Source organism: Portunus trituberculatus, chromosome 38 (genome assembly GCF_017591435.1).
Source record: "Portunus trituberculatus isolate SZX2019 chromosome 38, ASM1759143v1, whole genome shotgun sequence".
NCBI lineage: Eukaryota > Metazoa > Arthropoda > Malacostraca > Decapoda > Portunidae > Portunus > Portunus trituberculatus.
In genome coordinates this window covers 12,381,190-12,393,689 of record NC_059292.1, presented here as the reverse complement: position 1 = coordinate 12,393,689, position 12,500 = coordinate 12,381,190, and the positions used below count along the sequence as shown (strand labels likewise).

Below are 12,500 nucleotides of genomic sequence, written 5' to 3'. Positions count from 1 at the left end.
CAGTTTGACCGCGGAATAATTAAAATGATAATATTAATCACATTTTCCGAGTGACACTGATGGAGTGAGGCAGGAGCTGAGGGAGGGAGGAATTGGGTTCTCTCTCTCTCTCTCTCTCTCTCTCTCTCTCTCTCTCTCTCTCTCTCTCTCTCTCTCTCTCTCTCTCTCTCTCTCTCTCTTCTACTTGGTTTTTTTTCTTCCCCCAGCCTCACTTCACTTCAACCAGTGTTATCCATCAACCCATTTTTTTCCTCCCTCCCTTCCCTCCACTCTTCCCTCCCCTCTTCTCTCCCTTTTCCTCCCCTTTTCCTCCCCTCCGGTCCAACCACTGAAGGGTCGAGACTTCAATCAGTGAACCAATAAACCACCAACACAACCCTCCTTCTCCTCCTCCTCCTCCTCCTCCTCCTCCTCCTCCTCCTCCTCCTCCTCCTCCTCCTCCTCCTCTTCTTCTTTACTTCGTGTTCCAGCTGTAATTCGTCTCATTTCCTCATTCATCTTTTTTTGTTTTTGTTTTTGCTGCCATCTCTTCAACTTCTTGCTTCTCATTTCTCACCCCAATCCATTTCTCCAATTTTCTTCTAATTCATCTTATTTCCTCCTTCGTTTCCCCATCTTCCCCCCCTCTCTCTCTCTCTCTCTCTCTCTCTCTCTCTCTCTCTCTCTCTCTCTCTCTCTCTCTCTCTCTCTCTCTCTCTCTCTCTCTCTCTCTCTCTCTCATCCCTGTTTCTTCCATCTTAACATAATTTTCCTTTCAATCTTTGTTCTTTGTGTCTTCATTTTTCCCTTTTCCTTTTGTTTTTCCCTCACCTCTTCGTCTTTTCCTTTTCTCTCCTCCTCCTCCTCCTCCTCCTCCTCCTCCTCGTTCCCTTTCCCTCGCCTCGTTAACTGAACCACTTGGAGAAGCAATTCAATGGTTCGTCTCGCTGACTGAATCGTCAAAGCGAACCATTGACTTGAAGAAATAAAATCCATTTCAGAAACTTTTTGACTTTCCACTTTATAGAATTTTTTTTTTTACGTTATCTTTATCTGTGCGTTGAAATTTTAAGATGGGAAAGATTTCTATTTAGTTGGTAGATTGACAGCTAGAAAGGCAGGTAGATAGAATTACCAATGTGATTACTATTTCCAGATTTAAAGGTGATATGCCAGCTGGATATATGAGCCATGTTCTATTTTCATCATGTTCTCCTACACACAATTAATTAGCATCGGCAACACCATTTATTGTAGAAGTAGTAGTGGTAGTAGTAGTAGTGGTAGTAGTGGCAGTAGTAGTAGTGGTAGTAGTAGTGGTGGTAGTAGGAGTAGTAGTGGTAGTAGTAGTAGTAGTGATAGTAGCAGTAGTAGTAGTAGTGGTAGTAGCAGTAGTAGTGGTAGTAGCAGTGGTAGTAGCAGTAGATATGTCTTCTGCTGTCTCTTCCTCTTTTAATCTTTCGCATGTGAGTGAGTGAATGAGTGAGTGAGTGGGTGAGTGAGTGAGTGAGTGAGTGACGAGGGTTGGCGGGCCCTGGGGAGGTGGGTGTGTAATCAACGAAGGAAAAACCTACATGGACCTGACACCATAAACTGGGCTTTCCGGTAATTGGTTCGTTAAGGGCGCGGTACAGCAACGGAGGGAGGCCTGGCCCGCGGCGCCACCACGCACCACCACTCACTCACTGCTCACACTCACGCACTCACTCACTCACGCTCAGGAGTCACGTTATGCACGGTACGGCGTCATGTCATTTAATTCAGTTGGTGTTGATAAGTAGAAAATAGAGGGGTTGTTCAGTGAAGGGAAGAGGATGAGTATAATAGATTAAATAGGTAAATAAATATAATAAAAGTGAGTATCGTACGAGAGAAGTGAATGAATTGCCTTATTTCTTTGCTGGGGGGACGGGTGCTTAGTAAAGTTAGTTTAGGTTAATCTATGTTATGTTAGATTAGCTTGATTTCTACTTGATTGGGATAATTCAGTTTACGTTATGCAACCTTAATTAAGAGTCGAGGTCAGTTTGGTTTAGTTCGCTAGATAAGATCAGATAATTAAATTTGACCTAACTTAGCAAACCCGAACCTTAATCTAGCTTGGGCCAACCTGAAGAATTATCCTTAATCTTGCTTAATTATGGTTAGGTTTGGTTATTTCATTCAAGGCTAGTTTAAATTAGTTTGTTAGATAAGACCAGACAATTCTATCTTACCTAACCTATAGCGTAACTTCCTGAAAAATATTTTGTATGTGTTAATGTTCAGGCAGTCACTACTCACTGCAGGGAAGAGCAGACTGGAAAGCGTAACCCTACAGTAGACGCTCGATACTTCCAACAAAGAATAATGAATGAATAAATGAATTGATAGATAGAATAAAATAAAATAAAACAAAGCAAAATTATAGTAAAGAAGAAAATAAAAAGAGAAATAGAAGTGAAATAGGTAGGAAAATCATTCATACAAATTACGCAGGTAAATGAAAGAAACTCAACGCTTTCATGTGAATTAAAAGCATTACTCATGGCAAATTTAATCAAAACAAAAATACTATCACGTTTTATTATAATTAATCTCATTTTGCCCCCTTTTCCATATTTATTTAATCATTTTTTGTATTCTCTACCTGTTTTTCATTTCCTTTCCTTGCCTTTCTTCTTTTCTTCTTTGCCTTCCCATTCCATCTTTCCTTTACCTCCTTTTCTCCTCCCTCCACGCCCACTCCTCAAATCACTTTTACTGTATTTTTTCAGACAATAGAGTGACTTAGATCGATAGTAAAGGTAGGTGTGTGTGTGTGTGTGTGTGTGTGTGTGTGTGTGTGTGTGTGTGTGTGTGTGTGTTGTGTGTGATGGCATGGATTTACTTTTAACATACTTAGATTTTCCTCACTTATTTAGACTTTCTATGTACAGACTACTTTTGTTATTATTATTATTGCCATTATTACTGCTACTACTACTACTACTACTACCATTACTACTGCTGCTGCTACTACTACTACCATTACTACTGTTGCTACTACTACTACTACCATTACTACTGCTGCTACTACTACTACCATTACTACTGCTACTACTACTACCACTACTACTGCTACTACTGCTACTGCCGCCAAGCCAATGTGTCTGTGCTTGTGTCTGTAGTGATAGGGAAAGGAAAAGGATGTGGGTTGTCACGGGGAGAGAGAGAGAGAGAGAGAGAGAGAGAGAGAGAGAGAGAGAGAGAGAGAGAGAGAGAGAGAGAGAGGGGGAGGAGAATATTGTTTGGAAGGGGAGAGAGAGATAGAAAGGGTTGCGTAGATTGCAATAATCTCTCTCTCTCTCTCTCTCTCTCTCTCTCTCTCTCTCTCTTATCCTCTGAGCTGACCACACAGTTTCCGTGGTCACTTCAGAGGTCAGCTGAGGTCAGGTAAGGTCAGGTGAGAAGTCAAGGGGTGCTGGTCAAGACTCAGCCAATTACAGAACGCGCTGAGTTGGCCAATCAGGACTCTTGTTTCGCCTGCCTAATGGTTTCGGCTCCACCAATCACATCGCGGCGCTCACTCATTACCCTTCCTTCCCCGCCACAAGAAATAAGATGAAAAAAAGAAAAAAAAGGGAAATGTTTGCTATTATTGTGTGGTGGTGGTGGTGGTGGTGGTGATGGTGGTGGTGGTGGTGGTGTTGGTGAGGGGTTGGCCTTCACTTCAGTAGTAGTAGTAGTAGTAGTAGTAGTAGTAGTAGTAGTTGTTGTTGTTGTTTGTTATTGATGATGATAATGTTATAGCTGTTTATTATTATAGTTATTATTATTATTTTTATTATTATTATTATTATTATTATTATTATTATTATTATTATTATTATTATTATTATTATTATTACTATTGATTTTATTATTATTACTGAGTGGAAGGGTTAGGTTTGCCTGTTTATGGTCGCATGTCAACAAGTGGTTTCTTCCTCCTCCTCCTCCTCCTCCTCCTCCTCCTCCTCCTCCTCCTCCTCCTCCTCCTCCTCCTCCTCCTCCTCCTCCTCCTCCTCTCCTCTCTCTCTCTCTCTCTCTCTCTCTCTCTCTCTCTCTCTCTCTCTCTCTCTCTCTCTCTCTCTCTCTCTCTCTCTCTCTCTCTCTCTCTCTCTCTCTCTCTCTCTCTCTCTCTCTCTCTCTCTCTCTCTCTCTCTCTCTCTCTCTCTCTCTCTCTCTCTCTCTCTCTCTCTCTCTCTCTCTCTCTCTGTGTGTGTGTGTGTCAGTTAGTCAGTGAGCAATACAGTCAGTCAGTATTAAGAGTCGGTGAATCAGTTAGCGGCCAGCCAACCAGTCAGTGACAGTTGTGCCTTTCGTCCTGTAGTCATGCGCTCTGTTACTTTACTTAACCTGTCAGTAAGTCAGTGAGTCAGTAAGTCAGACAGTGATTCATTTCAAGAGGATTAAGGTTTTCCAGTTTACACAGCGTAAGTGGAGGAGGAGGAGGAGGAGGAGGAGGAGGAGGAGGAGGAGGAGGAGGAGGAAGATAGGCTGGAAAAGAGAAGAAAGGAAACTGGGATGAGCACCGGAAAGAAATGATAGGAGAGAGAGAGAGAGAGAGAGAGAGAGAGAGAGAGAGAGAACACATTCCCAAAAGCAATCTCTCTCTCTCTCTCTCTCTCTCTCTCTCTCTCTCTCTCTCTCTCTCTCTCTCTCTCTCTCTTGGTTTCCCTCTATCTCCTATCTCCCCTATTCTCCAATTTTTCCCTCTTTTCTTTTCTCCCTCGTGCAGAATAATGAGACAGGAAATTATTATATTTTCATTGTTGTCATTATTTTTGTCATTGTTATTGATGTTATTATTATTATTATTATTGTTATTATTATTATTATTATTATTATTATTATTATTGTCATTATTTTTATTATTATTATTATTATTATTATTGTCATTACTTTTATTCTCGTTATTTTTATTATTATTATTGTTTTGATATCTGGTTTCTTTGTTTTCCTCTCTTTTTCTATTTTATCTAGATCTATTCTTTTTCAGCTGCTGCTTTTTCTTTTCTCTTTCTTTTTTATTTTTTTCTGCCCCAGCGTACCTGTGCTGCTGTGTGTTTCAGTATTCAGCCACCGTGGGCGGTCGGGACTCACTGTCAAGGAATTATTTATCATAGAGGCAATAAGGAACGAAGCAGTTGTGACTTTTTTTGTTTATTTTTAGTTTCAATGTTGAGCTCGCTTCATCTCTTTCCTTATTGAATGGTAGGTTTCATGTGTAGAAAGTTGTAAGTTGTACTGATATTGAGATATTTTTGTTGTTTTTACTACTACTACTACTACTACTACTACTACTACTACTACTACTACTACTACTACTACTACTACTGTTACGACGACGACTAATGATTTTCTTCTTTCATGTATTAGAAGCACCGGAAAAAAAAATAGAAAAAGAAAAATGAAATGCTAGTCTCCAAACAGTCAGATACAATCGCCAAAGATTGGAGCCTTAGAACCTCTCGCTTGAAGTTTAAGCCATAGGGAGGAAAAAATAGAGAAGCAGGCAGGGAGTTCCAAAATTTACTGTTCAAGGGAATGGATGACTGAGAATACTGGTTAACTCTTGCATTAGGGAGGCAGAAGGGAATAGTGATGACAGAAAGAAAGTGATTTTGTGCAGTAAGATCTTGGAAGGATGGGAGGTATTCAGTTACTAACACCAAAAGACCAGTTAGTGAAAAAATAGTGGTAAAAGATAGCAAGAGATTTAACACTGCAGCGATGAGAGTTACTTAAGACAGTAAGCTAGAGGAGAGAGAGGAGTTAATACGACGTCTACTACTACTACTACCACAACCACCACACCACTACTACCACCACAACCAACACACCACTAATATTACCACAACCAGCACATCACTCCTACTACTACTACCACCACCACCACCACTAGAACCCACAAACCACCACCATACCAAACCAAACCTAACCTCACGTTTCACCTTTAAAACACAACTTCACTTCTCTCCTTTTCACGTATTTATATTCACGCCCCTGCAATATTCCCAAGCTCTCCTCTACCAACCTCTCCTTTCCTCCATGCTCCCTTTCTTTTCCCACTGTCTCTCTCTCCCCGTCTGTATTCTCAGTCCATCTAACAACAGCGTGCCTTCTCCCCCTCTCTCTCCCTGCAGCGGTCCACCAGTGAAGACCAGTGTTGACAGAAGCCTCATCACCTTCATTAAGAGATAGCATTGAGCACCCAGACCCTTGTTCCTCTATTAAAAAACTCCCCACCAGAGAGAGCGAAGGTAAGGGATGCACGGGGAGGAAGAAGAAGAGGAGCAGGAGGAGGAGAACGAGGAGGAGGAGGAGGAGGAGGAGGAAAACAGGAGCGTGGTGGGTGAGTAATAAGTTATATTTTTAGTAATTCTGTTGTTTTTTTCCTCCTTTTTTGTCAGTTTTATTAATTTCCTACCATATGCTAATCTAATTTCTTTTTTGTGTGTGGGGATTGTAGAGAGAGAGAGAGAGAGAGAGAGAGAGAGAGAGAGAGAGAGAGTTGAGTTTTGTAGCGAGCTCGATAAAAAAAATGAATAATGCAAGAGGGAGAGAGAGAGAAAGAGAGAGATGGAGACAGGACCGTAGGAAGGAATGCAGGAAGAAAGAAAGGGAGAGACATTACATAGAGGGGAAAGAAAGGGAAGAGACGAGAGAGAGAGGGGAAGAAAAAAGAGACAGGAAAAGAGGGGAAGGAAGAGGGGAAAATATATGTAGGAGAAAGTGGAATGTAGAGAGAGAGAGAGAGAGAGAGAGAGAGAGAGAGGGGTTGTTTACTGATGAAATTGAGTGAAGCCATGGCTTTCTTATTTACTTTTGACGATTATGTTTGCTTTAGTTTTTCCACTTCCCTTCCCTCTCTCTCTTCTGCTTTCTCCTCATCGTCATCCTCCTCGTCCTCCTCCTCCTCCTCCTCCTCCTCTTCCTCTTCCTCCTCCTCGTCTTCCTCACTTCCAATTATCCTTAACTTGGTTCCCACTTAAATCATTCTATATTTGATGAGAATTACTCTTTCCTCCTTTCCCCCATTTCTCTCTCTCTCTCTCTCTCTCTCTCTCTCTCTCTCTCTCTCTCTCTCTCTCTCTCTCTGCGCTCCTCGTCAAAATTCGTCCTCGAAATAATTATAAGTTTGAAATTCCTCCAATATTCGTAATTTTCAGTCTCCCTGCCACCCTACTTCTCCCTCTTCACCCTCCTCACTTCCCCCTTTCCCCTTACAATCTCCCCTATCACCCATATCTCCACCCTACCACTTCCACCCCTCGTTGTGGCGTGGATATGTCTCTCCCATTCTCCCGTTCTCCCCTTCTCTCCCTCCCACTCCCGACTCACTTGCAGCGTTGCCAGTTGAAAGCGAGGGAGATAATCTTCTGTTTGCGTGAAAGTCTGACAGCAGTGTTACCAATTTAAACATCAAAAGGCTTTATACGAGCACAGGAAAGCGTTGTGTGAGAATATAATGTAGGTATGAACGTGTGTGTGTGTGTGTGTGTGTGTGTGTGTGTGTGTGTGTGTGTGTGTCTAGTGTTGTCGTGTGTACACAGTTCCTTGCATGTGCATAAGAACTTGTTTGCATACTCTGAAAATGGACAATTTTCGCTCTATTGGTGGCGTGGCACAAGGAATAAAGAGTGTTGTTATTGGGTAGTTCATCAGTGTTAGTCTGAATGATCTGGTGAGAAATGTCTGGAGCATGGCCACTACTCTATGGCAGTGGCTCAGCGCAATGCAGTGACTGGTCTGGAATACAGTGATACAGACGTACTTAACTGGGTATTTCTTATTCTTATCGCTGTATGGTTCGATTTTCACACTCCATGTTACTGCTTATGACTCTGCTGCTACTTTTACTATCACCACCACCACCACCACCACCACCACCACCACTACCACTACCACTACTACTACTACTACTACTACTACTACTACTACTACTACTACTACTACTACTGTCACTACTACAATGACAACTGCTATTGCCACTGCTATTATTACTTCTACTACTTCTGCTACTACTTCTACTACTACTACTACTGCCACTGCTACTACCACTATTCTACAACAACAACAACTGCTACTACTACTACTACTACTACTACTACTACTACTACTACTACTGCTGCTGCTGCTGCTGCTGCTGCTGCTGCTGCTGCTACTGCTACTGCTACTACTACTACTACTACTACTAGGCTGTGTAAAACGAAATGATTTAAATTTATGGACTGAGAGGATAGATGACTATATTCACGTTGATGTTTTGCTGGCTTGTAGCTTTCCTTCGTTTCTTTTGTTCTTGTGTTTTGTAAAGCAGAAAAAAATCACTGTTATGAAATTACTTTAAGGGAAGAGAAACAGTAAAATGCCTTTTGATCCCCATGATGTGATTATCCGTGGGATGTTACTTAAAGTAGGAAATACAAGAGAATACAATGAAATAATGAAAGTATTTACTGAAGTAACGGGACCATATCAGTTCTTGTTGTGGTGGTATTAAAATCATTCAATCAATAATGCAATGTTCCCAACTACGAAACTTGATATATTGCACGTGGGAAAGCAGGGTGGAATACTTATATGTGCTACTACTGTGTAATGCGCTTATAGTTATTTTTTTGCCGTTATAGGTAAAGAAATGTGTTGAGAATATAATGTAACTGAAATAATCATAATATGTATATCAGTCCAAAAGCAAGTGTTGGATGTAGAATGTTATAATCGCCTACTGCTGTACTTGATGGTAAGAAAGACGTGCTGTGAAGGAAATGTTATGTTAAAATGTACGGACGTTGAGTTATAATGCACACTGTTCATCTCAGGCTGCTTCGCTTAAGGGGCCTAGGCACGGAATGAATGCTTGGCCAGCTCTTGTTTTGGTAATGATCCTTGATGACTCGAGGCAGACATAGATCTCTCTCTCTCTCTCTCTCTCTCTCTCTCTCTCTCTCTCTCTCTCTCTCTCCAAACACTTTTTCGGTTGTAAAAAGTAGAAAGCATTGCCAAAAGTATGTTTTCGTGTGAGAGGCGTGAGTCAGTAGCTGTTTGAGAGAGGAAGGCGAGTTGGTCAAGGTAAGGTGTCTGTAGTTGGGTTGATGGCTTACTTTCCTCACACTCTATCCATGCCTCGCCTTCAGGAGCCCCAGCTTTTCTCCTTCCTTCCAGCTAGGGCATGGACAGGCAGTAGTGGGTAATAGTTGTAAATAGTTGTTTAAATTGTGTAAAGGTGTGGTGATGTTTGGTACCACAGTGCAGTACATAAATATAAATGTCTTTACTCACTGGTGAACGTTGTGTGTGTGTGTGTGTGTGTGTGTGTGTGTGTGTGTGTGTGTGTGTTACAGTGTGATGTTTATGTGTGTGGGTGCAATTGTAAATATGTACTATGTCGAGCTCGTTTTATCGCTCACACACACACACACACACACACACACACACACACACACACACACACACACACACACACACACACACACACACACACACACACACGTGCTATGGCCACTTACATTCACGCACGCTGTAAATCTTATCAACACGTCAACAGAAACACACGCACACGCACACACGGCACTTTTACACACACACACACACACACACACACACACACACACACACACACACACACACACACCGATTACCGTCAAGTGAGGTAGCGGGAAGCGAGTGTTCAAGTGTGATTTAGTAGGAATTACTGTGTTGTAATGGTGGCCCCGGTGTGTTTTGTTGCTCTATACATAGAAATATATTGGTGGTGAAGCAGTGGCTGTGTTGATGGTGGTAGTGGTGGTGGTGGCGGTGGTGGTTGTGGTGGTGGTAGTGTTAAAAATAATAGAATTAGTAATGTGTTTTTTTTTTCTTGTAGTAAAAGTGTAAATTGTAGTACGAGTAGTAAAGTAGTGTTCGTTGCTGTTGTTCTTTTTTCGTTGTTTTTTTTTTTTTGTATCGATTTATCATTTTTTTGCTTTTTTCATTTTTTTTTTTTTCTCTTACTTCGACTTCATTATCATTGCTTTCGGCATATCACCCTCATCCATCTCCATCTTCACCATCATCTTCGCCTTCTCTCTTCTCTTCTTTTTCTTTCTTCTTCTTTTTCTTTTTGTTATTATTGTTGTTGTTGCTTGTTGTTGTTGTTGTTGTTGTTGTTGTTGTTGTTGTTGTTGTTGTTCTTCGTCTTCCGAATCTCCTCCTCCTCCTCCTCCTCCTCCTCCTCCTCCTCCTCCTCCTCCTCCTCCTCCTCCTCCTCACTCCCGTACATCGGCATCACAGGCAGCAACAACAGCAACATATCTATAACATTCCTTCCTGCTAGTGTGCGTGCGGCACGTCTGTCGTTTTTCTAGTATTGACGTGTCCCTCTGTTCTCTCGCTTGCCTCTTTCTTCATCATTACGTTTTTTTCTGTGAAGAATTTCTTCAACACTTTTATAACTTTTGATAAGGAGTTTTTCCCCTTACTCAATCTGATGGAAAAGATAGCTAAGGGGAGAGAGACAGGGATGTAAGAAAGAAGGGGCGGGAGGGACAGAAGGAGGGAGGGAGAGGAAGAGACACGGAGCCAAAGTTTGGAGAGAGAAAATCAGATCAAGAAGGGAAGAAGGGAGGCAGCAATACAGGGAGAGCGAGATCATTGGTAGGTCAGGGAGGGGAGGCAGGAGTGACGAGATCTGAGGGATAGGAGGGAGAGAGAGAAAGAGGGGGAGAGAGAAGGTTGATCGGTAAGGGAGGTAGAGAGGGAGGGTTGGAAGGCCACGGTGAGGGAGGGTAATGGAGGGAGGCCGCTAGGGAGACGCACCCTGCCCTGAGGCTTCAAGTCAGGGTGAGTCATGGCCGCATCGTCTCCCTCCTGCACCTCCCTTCATGCACCTGCCGAGCCCTGCCAGCTAGCTAATACCCAACACCCCACACCGTACACCCCACACACCTGTCTTCCTCCCTGCTGCGCCCCCTGCTGCCTGACGCCCTGCAGGACCCACACGCACCCTGCCAGGCTCTCGCTATCAGCACCGTCATCGTCGTCATCATCGTCGCTATCACTGACAGCCGCGACCAGTTCCCCGCAGCACAAAGGTCTCCCCTGGACTTTCTTCACGCATATCCGCCAGTATCTCCAGTCACTCCTGCGAATTTCCTGATCACATCGCACCTCCCCGCTGTCCGTTCCCGGTCCGTTGTGCGTCCCAGGCCAGCCATTAAGTGTCCGTTTATTCTCACCTGTGCTCGTAACATGACCGTCTGCCCCCATAAACGTACTGGTCTAAATAATAATTGATGTAGTATTACACCCGAGTTTGTTCTCTAATTTCGTGTAATGACGTTGATGGTTTGTTGTTTTTAGTGTTAGTATGCAGGACAGTTTGTTCCTCGTCTTGTTTTGGTCATTATGTTTTTTTATACTACGTTAATTGTTTCTCATTATTATTCGACGTTGTGTTCTCCTTACTTACTTGTTGTTGTTTTATCTCTTGCACTTGTTTCTCGTTATTATGCACTACAGTGTGTTCTTTTCATTCTTGACACCTCCTTTGTTCCTTACTATTCTTGTCTCTGTTATAGCAAAAATTACCTCATGTATGTTTTACCCTAATTCTTGCTGGTGTTATCATGATTCCTGAACGTTATTTTTCGCTATTATGCTCGACAGTTTGTTCTTTCCACTTTGCGTTATTCCTGTTTCTTACACTCCATTATTCTTTCCACCTCGCGTCCATCCCTCGGCCCTGCTCATCCAGACCCGGCATGACCCGCACGCCAGCGATACATCCTGCCCTCCTCCAAACCCTGACAAATCTTCCAGCCTCTTGCCAACACTTCCAGCAGCTTGCCAAGTCCTCCCCACGCTCCTCTACCGGCCACAGTAGTCTTCTGTAATCTTCCACTCTCCTGCACGCCTTACACCCCTGCCAAGTTCTCCCCACACTTCTCCACAATCTTCCACGGTAGTCTTCCATAATTTTGCACACTCTTATACCTCTCGCAATCCTTCCAAGTCCTCCGCTCGCACCGTCACCTTCTCTCGCAGTTAGTATTATGTATTCCTCCCCTCCATCCTTACGTCTTCCACATCTCTGCCAAGTCTAATGCGCACACACACACACACACACACACACACACACACACACACACACACACACACACACACACACACACACACACACACACACACACACAAAAAAAAAAAAAAAAAAAAAAAAAGCTGCTCTCTTGTAAATCACACTCACATACACTACTTCGCCTTCCACTTCCATCATCTCGTCCTATCAACATTCATCTCCAGTGTGTGTCAAGCCTCAGTTCTGTAGTTCTTAGCTCAGCACCCAGAACTCGACACACACTCTCCCCCTGCTCACCTTTAACCCTGCTCATCGGCCTTAACGCCACATCAAGGTGCTATACAACGTGCCTCCTCCCCTTATTCCCATTACAAGCCCCGCCACGCCTTAGGGCACCTCACTCTAGCACTCTTGTCTCCTGCCTCGTCGTTACTACCTCTGTTTACTAGTACTTCCT

The 12,500-nt window shown here is 43.0% G+C and overlaps 1 long non-coding RNA gene across 1 annotated transcript in view; it reads left to right on the top strand.

The window, feature by feature from the left end:
* Positions 1-12,500, top strand: part of LOC123514823 — a 55,258-nt gene that overhangs the window by 22,378 nt on the left and 20,380 nt on the right. The window contains exon 2 of the long non-coding RNA XR_006677707.1: positions 6,129-6,245. This is a non-coding gene — a long non-coding RNA (uncharacterized LOC123514823). The remainder of the gene's footprint in view (positions 1-6,128; positions 6,246-12,500) is intronic.